Genomic DNA, 11037 nt, shown 5'->3' with positions numbered 1-11037 from the left:
ATACCTACAGTTTGCATTTGAAAAATAGATATTTTATATGTACAAAACTACATAGATATCATTTCTATATAGAAAAGATAAAGTAGATACTATATGTATGTATATAGTAATTTATAGAGAAAATATATTCAAGAAAATAAAGGCCACAAACAAAATTCATGTGGATTATGTAAATAAGGTTTTCGAAAGAGATTGCTATTTGTTTGTGCCTAATAAATAACGAAAAATCAGACTTCAGAGATAATAATAATAAATTTGTACTAAAAAATAATATAACCGCTTTTCCATTAAAATGTTTTTGATATAGAGCACTTATTATGTCCGATATCTTTTACTCGACACTTAAAATAATTAGTCCAACACCTGTATTGGAGCAATTAATAAAATACAATGAAAGATTCAATTATAACTAACTAGTAATTCATTAATTTGAAACTATCTACAAGGCCATGTTTACTACTGGGTTAAAGCCGTTATTTTTTTGTTGTTTTTTTATAAGACTTATTAGTAATTCGCGTTCTCGTGGTTATTTGGTTTGGTGCTTATTGTCGAATTTCTGCACGGAATTAAATTTCTTAATATGAATTATGTTCACTTATCAATCAAATTGATTGAAAATATAATTTATAGTCATTTGTGATATCAACTTTCAGATAGCTCTCTCGGATTTAATGACGTGATGAAAACATGTAAACGAACATCGAAGATACGCTTAATTGCTTACAGACTAACGCTTACTTGAGTTGCAATACTCGACACGCATTCTCAATAATATTTGTAACAGAAACTATTGAAAGAAAGAAATATTTTTATGATAGAAGTTTAGGTGAGATGACTTCTAAAGATACTAACATAGGATGAGAATTATAACATTATTTCCTTAGACAAATATTATTAGAAAGCAAAAACAGGTACCCATCAAGCAATATTACTTTGAAAGAGATTTAGCCCAGGCGCAGACTACCAACTTTTAGTCGACCGATAGTTGGGCCCGATTCTAATTTGTATGAAGAATCCATCGGTGTAATGTGCGCACTTTCATACATCTAACCCAACTATCGGCCAACTAAAAGCCGGTGGTCTGCGCCTAGCCTTACAGTCCGTTGCATAGAGATATTGAACAACAAAACTATCACTTTATTAAAATCCAGTAAGATTAATAAAAGTGCCTAAAGGATGCCATAAAAGATAAAGCATAAAGTCCTGCGACTAAGGACTGCGCAGCGGAAAGAAGAAAAGTGCAAAACAAACTGTCGTTAGACGAGTCTCTTTCAAAATTTGTGTATTATTCTTGAAGGGCATCAATAGTTGTGTATGAAACGCGAAAGCCCACAAGCTTAGGCCGGCACAAGACGCGAGCCGCGACGCGATACGCATGCGTGAGGGCTTTGCCTCGGAAAGCTCACAGGAGCGTAGCGTCGCGAGATTACATTACACACCGAATTAGCACATTCATATATGCTACTGCCACACATATTGTGTTGTCATGCTGTCGCATAAAGCAATTACGTTACGCGTTAATTTAGTAGTTAAGTTCTAACTTGAGTTATGGCTTAATTTCTAAGGTCAAAACAAAGCCAATGATATTTAATTGTTTTCAATATAAGTTTTAATATTGAAAGACAACGAAAGGTGTGTGTGGCTGTAGCACAATATGTATCAGTCAACAGCACATCAGATGATCAGACTACATTTCATTGGAAAATAGCACCTATCACGATTACATAGGAGGCCGCATCTTGATGTGCCGTCGCCTGTACAGTCAGCGCCAAATAGTTCGGACACCCAAAGTAGCCAAAAATTCGCAACACGTCTTTGTTACAATTGGAATAAGGTTGTGTTATCAACTTTTTGGTCACTTTGGATGTCATATTTGGCGCTGACTGTACTACATTATAGTTGCGAAAAAGTAGTCCTACTTAAATGTAACAGTAACCCAATAATAGTGGATTAAACCTAATAATATCCATTCGAAACACATAAAACATAAATTAATACAATCTAGCACAAAAGTCAATGTCGATCTCGCGATGGAGAGTCCCTGTAATGTCAAAATTTTGATGTCGCCGCTTAAAATATAATCAGAGTTAAAAAAATAAACACTAAATAATTGTTAGTTAGCATTTGTGCCAATAATAGAAATGAAACAGTGCAAATGAAATCACAACCATATATACAAAAAGGAGTATCATCTACAGCTGTCTTTTATGTTTAAACGAATGTTAGGACTCACTTGCATACACAAGAACTAGTTCAGAATAGATTCAAGGCAATCACTTCCAAGGCTTGAATCTATGCTTAAGTTTGAGTTTTGATCGGCAACTCAGAATACAAGACTAAGTCTGGATTCAAAGATTACCTCCAATTAAACAATGATATACCAAGCTAGTTTTAGATGCTGCAAGTGAACCTAAATATGATTTACAATAATTAAAAGGCTTATAATGAATTAAGCCACGTTTGGATTAGGTCATACAAAAATATATTGCTTCAGGAGCAGGATATAGTAATATTAACATTCGAAATTATTTCATAAAGGCATTTCATAATATAAGTCAAATTCATTTACCTACTATATTTTACACATGCCACTTCAAAACATGCTCCTATTTGATCTTAAGTTGGTATATTTGATTTTGAAAGTAGATACATTTATGTTTGATATATTATAGATATAGGTATATGATAAATCTTTGGGTAGATAAGTCTGAAGATCACACTAAGAAGTTCCTGATCATTTAAAAAATACGATATGGGCTACAGAATATAGCTTGTTTCTAGTAAATAAGGTTTGGTAATGTATAAAAATTTCATATACTATTTTGTATTATAGAAAATAGTTTGAATGCAAAACCGCCTCAATATTAAATTTATGGTGATATAATTAAATAAGCTAAAACATGTGGTTACAAATATTAACATTGGCGCTACCCAGATGCTAATAAATAATAAATTTATTATGATTAAAATTCATTTAATTGTGATTTCCTATGTATTGTCATGCCAGAATTTAAGCGCTAGAGTCTAGCCGCTAGACATGTTATGTCTAGCGTTTAATGAGTCTGTGCCTGGGGTATAGGAGTACACGGGAGGGGACGGGACTTATTATGAAGTGACAGAGCAAACAAATCTGAAAGAGAACTGTAGGTCTAGACAAAGTGCAAATTATAAACTCAAACCAGTCGAAAAGTGGTCGAAAAGCCCCTTTTTTGTATGGAGTTTTGACGGATTCGATTTTCGATTCGATCAAAAAGTGCGTTTTGTCTAAGGGGGCAGAAGTCTCGCTGACGTTTGGTCAAAAACACCCTCCCATGCTGCTCTCATACGTCAGGCATTGACTAAGTTATAAACGCTAGACCTAAAATGAAAAACGCAATGCAAAAAATGCATTAAACTCATTTTCTTTTACTTATTTTAGCGTTTATGGTAGCGCCAAAGAAAACTCTTGTAACTCCATGTCTGTTAGTACCAAAGTCGCAGACTGAGATCGCGGCGCTAACTATATGCAGGTGATAGTGTGCGATGTATCACATGGTATCTTACATTTATTAACCACCATCTTGACGTCAGAGTACCGGGAGATGGTCTTTAAACAGTTTATATTTAGTTTTCTTACTTCAAGAGTGTTAAGACACGTTTAATAAGAATTTGAAATCAACGAGGATTTAACAGGTTATCTCGTAAAATTCAAGTTTTGTACTTTTATCTAAATTATTACATATTTATTGATTAAGCAGTTTTTATACTATAACAATTATAGCAGACGATAATGATTGATATTTATTATTCTATACATTCAGACTTAACAACGTTTATGTCAAATTACGTGTTCGAGTATAAAGCCCTCACTACACAGACAGCGAAGCGAACACGAAGCTACACATGAAATCGCTTGGGATCGCCACTAATTCGCTTCCCTATCTGAGCTACAAGGGCGTTCGGTCCGAGAGGGCACATTATGTATATTGAGCACCACTATGTGATTGCCCTCGCGGTTAAAATCGAACACAGCACCCTTTTTAGGGTAACCTAAATCTCTCCCGGTATCTCGAATATCTTATGTCACAGGGCGTAGCGAACGCGCCGAGGTATCTACAAATGTTGATCATCTTCGAAACATATTAGGCCTGTTCAGTCGAGTAAGCAAAGCTTCATATTGAATATTATGATCACAAATGTTAGGCCTTAGTTAAAAATGAGCTTGATATCGCGCCTCTTACGCGTTCGCTCCGCTGCCAGTGTGACAAGGGTTTTAAAACTGATTAACTACTTTTATTTACTACCTACTTATAATAAATACCCCGGGGGGTTCGATCATCGGAGCTCGCCACGTGAAAAATATACACTCATACTTTGGGTGCTTACTACATACATGTTACATACAATAACCTCAATCCATAGACGCTGTAGTTTGTATACAGAGGCCGCAGTATGAGCAGAGACAAGGATAAACCTGTTAGATGCTTTAAAATGTATCATTTGGATTGTTTGTGAATTTACAGCAAAATCATTTATAGTTTGAAGTATGTTAACAATACTGCTAACATATTTATGTGTAATCGTATTGAAATCATAAGACACGTTATTTTACTGTAAGTACATACTGATAATTTAATATTTTTTGTTTTCTGAAGCAGTCTTGTTCACGCTACGGCCTCTGATTACGTTTCGCGTCAAAGGATATGACAAGACACTGTGTTCACTGAAAACTGATTGCACGAAACTAACTCGACAAAGCGTCGACTACATTGCCGCCTTTACGTAAAAGGGAACAACTAAATTATTTGTAAAACCAAGGTTATTCGAGACTTTTTTAAAATATATCTTTCTATAACAATCTTACGGTGTGTTTCTGGGTTAGGAAACCATTTACTTTGACGTGAATGTAACAAAACAATATTCAACACTTAGGCTGAGTTGCACAACCTAAATTTGACCGAAAAATATTTTTGACGTTTGTCACTGTTAAAGTAAGTTGGTGCAACCCAGCCTTAGGATTTATAAAAAATTTAGTTGTACCGTTTTACGTTACGGCAGCAGAACAATTCACTCACGCGCAGTGAAAGAAGTAGCGAAGAGCGCCACAAGGAAGACTCAATTAAACCTACGAATTGCACATCATATACAGACAGAGACACTACAACTACTCGGAAACCATAAAAAACTAAAACTTACTTCGTATACAATGTTACCACGAGATACTTGGGGCAAGTGGGATAAAACCCACAGGTGTAAAACACATCAGATTATTTTTAGTTGTAATATCACTCTTATTGCAAGCACATAAAGTGTATATTTATTTGCCTTGATGTGCAGTCTTTCGTGCATGTATACATCCGCAATATTAAAAATAAGTGGCAAAATAACAACCAGCCGGAATGTTTACAGATAACGTGTATATTGCTTACGAAACGCTAGCTTAAAGTAAAATAAAACGAAATATTGCTAAGTTTCCTTGTCCGAGTGCCCGTGACGCAGCGCGTCTGTATTAGCCTTTGAGGACAGTTTCGATTCACCGTCTTAACTTTAGTTTTATTCTGTAGAAATGTGACACATCTCCATTAATATCGCTTTATTTAAATCATTGATTCATGCCAGCATTTTCGATGGCATGAACAGTAACTTATGTAATAAAAAATATGTCAAAAAACAAAAAAAACTGAATAATTCAAATGTCAAAAGGTATGTCAATTGTGTTAAATGTCAAGTGAATCAAAACGTCCGTCAGTATAGTAAGCGAGAACGCAAAAATCTGAGGATGGGTTTGCAACATTTAATACTGAAACCCATTCCTCGTGACCATACGCATACGGTCAACAGAAAGTTACAACAAGGTAGTAACGCGAACTATTTCGAAACCGGCCGTCTTCACTATCGGCCTTCCCAGTTGATGCTTCGTAAAATATAGTTTCCACGGCGTAATAAAGCCCGGTCTGTGAGCACGTAGAATTTTGTACAATGACCCCTAGCTACCTATCCTTATCGCTCGCGCGTAATTATATTGCTGTCGCGACTGTGCGACTGGCACCCGCAGTGAGTGTGCGAGCGCAATAGCAACATAATTACGCAAGGGCGATAAAGATGGTAGCTTGGGGTCATTGGACAAAATTCTACGTGCTCACAGACCAGACTATAGCATACTACTGTCGCTTTGACTGCGTAGAAATAAATGAGTAGCAGCAGAAGACCAAGCGATGGTAAACAAACGTCGACGCCGGCGTCTAAGGTCAAGTAACAATTGTGCCTCGTCATATTCCCAGCAGGTGTCGCTTCTCTATAGTTTTCACTGGGTAGTAAGTTCAGCGCAGGACGCGGTGCCTGTCACATTCCCTGTTCCCTAAGTATCGCACCCAAGGGCCGCGCGGCGCCTAGCTGCTGCCAGTGGCTACTGATGGCTACCAGTGGCAGCCAGAGGTCGTAAGTGATTACCAGTGGCTGTCAACGGCTACCAGTGGCTACCTGCTGCTATCATTGCCTACTAGTGACTACTAGCAGCTTCTAATGGCTGACACTTGCCATCTTTGGCTTCCAGTGACCACCATTGGCATCCAGTGGCTACCATTGGCGTCCAGTAGCTACCACTGGTTTCCAGTGGCCACCATTGGCTTTCAGTGGCTACCACTGGCCATGATTGGTTTCCAGTGGCTACCACTGACTTCCATTAGTCACCAGTGGCTACCATTGGCTTTCCACTGGCTATTATTGGTTGGCTTACTACCGTTGGCGCCTAATGATTACCACTAGCTTCCATTGGTCACCAGTAGCTACCGTTGGCTACCATTGGCTACCATTGGTCATTAGTGGCTACCGTTGGCCACCAGTGGCTTCCAGTAGCTACCGTTATCTACCACTAGCTTCCACAAGTCACCAGCAGCAACCAGCATCCACCAGCGCCAACACACGGCTACCGGCGCCTCGCAGGTAAAGCAGCAGGCTACCACTAGCTGCCATTGGTCACCAGCAGCAACCACACCTACCACTAGCTTCCACTAGTCACCAGCGTCCACCAGCGGCTACCGGCGCCGTGCGTGCAGATACAGCAGCAGCAGCAGCAGCGCCAGGCAGCGGGCGAGCGCGCGCGCGGCGGCCAGAAGCGCGGCCAATAAGTGCGCGGCGGCGGCGGCGAGCTCCGCGCGGCATCATCCCGTGCCGCACTTGCCGCTCTCGAACACGCCCTGTCCACAACACGTTTAAACAAATAAGTATTATCCTTGGACATAGTTATTTAATTTTTAGCGTTAAGAGGTGCATCTCATCAAATAACTTGAAAAAATCGAACTGCCTATGGCGGGAATAGGCTAGTTTCCTAAAAAAATTTTTTTAGTCCGTCAATTTTAATATAAAAAAATATTGGACACGTATATTTTTAATTGTCAATCAAACAAATAATTACAAAGTTATGATGCGTTGAAGTTCCGCGCGACGTCACAAAGTGCTGCACTTTTAAGCACTCATTGACGTCACGGGCCTCTTGACTTGAACTTTGGCGTTCTTTGTCTCTTTAAATTTTCATTAGTTTGAAAAAGTGAAAAATACGAGTCGAGTATTTTTTGATAAGTAAACTGACGGACTAATTAAAACTCTTGCCTTTTTACCCAGGAAACATCCCTATTGAACCCACGACAGACCCAAAATTGATGAAACAAACGCTGGCCGTAACAGTGTATTACACTTGAAAATTTCGACGGGTTCATCCAGTGTCTAAGTAGCTCAGTTGGAAGAACAGTCGCCCGGCAAGCGGAAGGTCGTGGGTTTAATTCCCGCCTTAAACAGTTCGATTTTTTCAAGTTATTTATAATTTTCAAATCCTTGAACATTGTTTTCCTTGGATATACTTGACCACGGGCCAGAAGTGAAGTGTGGGCAGGTCCCCCACTAGGTGGATCGACGAATTGGTGAAGGTCGCGGGAAGCACCTTGATGATGGCAGAGCAAGAATGATTATTATGGAAATTCTTCGGGCAGGCCTTTGTCCAGCAGTGGACGGCATATGGCTGTCTTCTACGTCTTGATGCCCAGCCTGCTCGTCACACGCGCCTGTACCTTGCGGAAGAAGGGCGAGAACGCGAGCAGCGAGTCCTTGGTGAGCGGCGCGCGGTGTGCACGCGGCGCAGGGACCGCTCCGCCTGTACCTTGCCTGTTCATATCCGCGAGTTTACATCGAAAACAAAACACGCACGATGGCCCACCTACAGGATACTATTCGACAAGGCCTCACATACGAGCGAACATTGACTCACGCACGCGTATTCTTGTGTATGATGGAAGAAAATAAAGAAAATGGTGTACTAAATACTGTGCAGTATTTAACTGCCTAAATAATAATAAAACACAGAATGTACTTTTTTAAGTTGCCTCAAGACACTGAGAGGTAAATAAGTAGTTAATATTATTCGTGATAATTCATGCTAAATCATGTATTTCCTCCGCCATTTTCCGCAGTTTGGCACCTCACGTCACATCATTTTATCGAAGTCAGCCCTATAGCTTCGGCGCAGTGCCGATCACTGACGTTTGTCAACAAAATGGTGCTTGACTCTTGAGACAGGCTAAATTACACCATATTGTTAATGACATTGAGCAAACATTTTTTTAAATACCTTCGCGTAGTAAAACTTCTGTACGTAGTACTTATTATTATTCTGTGGCTAAAGGCAGAATTTCAAATTTTTTAAATAGGGGTTTGCAGCTGTCTGTAAACCACGTACTTGTGATGGCTCGAATGCATCTTTTTACGTCCACGTCTACGGAATTTCCCCATAAAATTAGGCCATAATTGAGCTCCTGCTATACACGCGCCTGTACCTTGCGGAAGAAGGGCGAGAACGCGAGCAGCGAGTCCTTGGTGAGCGGCGCGCGGTGCAGCACGCAGCGCGCGTCGGCCGCGCACGCGCCGAGCAAGCGGCGTAGGAACTGCTCCAGCTGCGGCCGCCGCGCGCGCGCCACCGCCTCCGACGACCACAGCTGCCGCGGCGGGAACGGGATCGACGCCACCTACAATGTCACATGGGATTAGTCTAAAGCAGGGTGGAAAAAAATCAATAAAAAAAATAAGGAGACATGTAAAGTGCCCCATAAGGGCTACCTTTTTCTTTTTTTATTATTTTCTATTGACGTTCATAAGTGCCACTTGTGGTCTAAACTGAATAAATATTTTTGATTTTGATTTTGATTTTTTTATTTATATTGATTTATTTGATTTTTATTACATTTTGCAATCATTGCCTTAGATTTATTTAGTTACGACTGAAGTATAGTACTGGGAACAAGCAAAAAAAAGTAAATTGTGTAAGATGGTATGTCATATTTTTACTGAAATAAAAAAAAAACTTTCGTCAAAAACAGCTCGTCTTAAGTGGTGTCCGTTTCCATTACAAAAACACGAATATCTTATTACATTTATCAATTTTATTTTATTTTCGCAAAAAAAAATCTATGGAAAAATATTTTTTTACCAATTTTTCATACAAAACGGCTATTTCACATTTGAACACCTAAATCAACATTGTTTTCGAACATTATAATTGATTAATATGCACTCCCAGTGTTGCATTAATTCCATTTTCGGATATTGATTTAAATCAGTGATTTTTATTTTAAAAATCATGCAATAAAAATCGTGATTTGAATCATGATTTAAATCAACTTGATTTAAATCATGCAACCCTGGTCTAAAGCCTGGTCCGTGAGCACGTAGAATTTTGTCCAATGACCCCAAGCTACCCATCTTTATCGCTCGCGCGTAATTATGTTGCTGTCGCGCTCGCACACTCACTGCGGGCGCCCGTCGCACAGTCGCGACAGCAATATAATTACGCGCGAGCGATAAGGATCGGTAGCTTGGGGTCATTGGACAAAATTCTACGTGCTCACGGACCAGGCTTTGGATTATGTGATTGCGATGCCGTGTGGGCGTGTCCAATTTTGGGACAAGGGACACTCTGGCCTAGGGAGGAAACAAAAACAATAAATGGAGACACTTTTTACGAACTACCAAAACCTATATCTTCAGCGAACGCATACGGATACTCTCATGTCTGACGTTATTTGTCTTGTAATACGACAAATTAACATGTCCCCTATGGAGTACAGTACCCCGTGCCGTGCCCACTACAGTGCACAGTACCTTGTGCCGTATCCGCTGCGGTGCACAGTACCTCGTGCCGTGTCCCCTATGCTGCGGCGCACAGTATCCCGTGCCGTGTCCCCTGCAATACAAGGTACCCCGTGCCGTATCCCCTTCATTGGGTGCACAGTACCTTGGGCCCGTAGAGGCGGCGCGCGCACTTGTAGAGGTCGCGGAAGCGGCGGTAGCGGCGCAGCAGCAGCCAGCGGCAGTCGGGCAGCGTGACGCGCGCCTCGTGCCGTGTCCCCTGCGGTACGGTGCCTCGTGCCGTGTCCCCTGCGGTACGGCGCCTCGTGGCGTGTCCCCTGCGGTACGGTGCCTCGTGGCGTGTCCCCTGCGTACCTTGGGCCCGTAGAGGCGGCGCGCGCACTGGTAGAGGTCGCGGAAGCGGCGGTAGCGGCGCAGCAGCAGCCAGCGGCAGTCGGGCAGCGTGACGCGCGCCTCGTGCCGTGTCCCCTGCGGTACGGTGCCTCGTGCCGTGTCCCCTGCGGTACGGCGCCTCGTGGCGTGTCCCCTGCGGTACGGTGCCTCGTGGCGTGTCCCCTGCGTACCTTGGGCCCGTAGAGGCGGCGCGCGCACTGGTAGAGGTCGCGGAAGCGGCGGTAGCAGCGCAGCAGCAGCCAGCGGCAGTCGGGCAGCGTGACGCGCGCCTCGTGCCGTGTCCCCTGCGGTACGGTGCCTCGTGCCGTGTCCCCTGCGGTACGGCGCCTCGTGGCGTGTCCCCTGCGGTACGGTGCCTCGTGGCGTGTCCCCTGCGTACCTTGGGCCCGTAGAGGCGGCGCGCGCACAGGTAGAGGTCGCGGAAGCGGCGGTAGCGGCGCAGCAGCAGCCAGCGGCAGTCGGGCAGCGTGACGCGCGCCTCGTGCCGTGTCCCCTGCGGTACGGTGCCTCGTGCCGTGTCCCCTGCGGTAC

The 11037-nt window shown here is 42.2% G+C and overlaps 1 long non-coding RNA gene across 1 annotated transcript; it reads right to left on the bottom strand.

The window, feature by feature from the left end:
* Window positions 1-2420: 2420 nt before the first annotated feature.
* On the bottom strand, window positions 2421-5292 carry LOC135080482 (uncharacterized). The gene is made up of 2 exons (XR_010259026.1): window positions 3069-5292; window positions 2421-3024 (listed from the first exon to the last, which is right to left on the bottom strand). It is a non-coding gene; the product is annotated as an uncharacterized LOC135080482 (long non-coding RNA).
* Between the last annotated feature and the right edge of the window lie 5745 nt (window positions 5293-11037).

This window comes from Ostrinia nubilalis, chromosome 18 (assembly GCF_963855985.1).
Source record: "Ostrinia nubilalis chromosome 18, ilOstNubi1.1, whole genome shotgun sequence".
Classification (NCBI taxonomy): domain Eukaryota; kingdom Metazoa; phylum Arthropoda; class Insecta; order Lepidoptera; family Crambidae; genus Ostrinia; species Ostrinia nubilalis.
The sequence above is the reverse complement of the archived record's forward strand: the minus strand, read 5'-3'. Positions and strand labels throughout refer to the sequence as shown.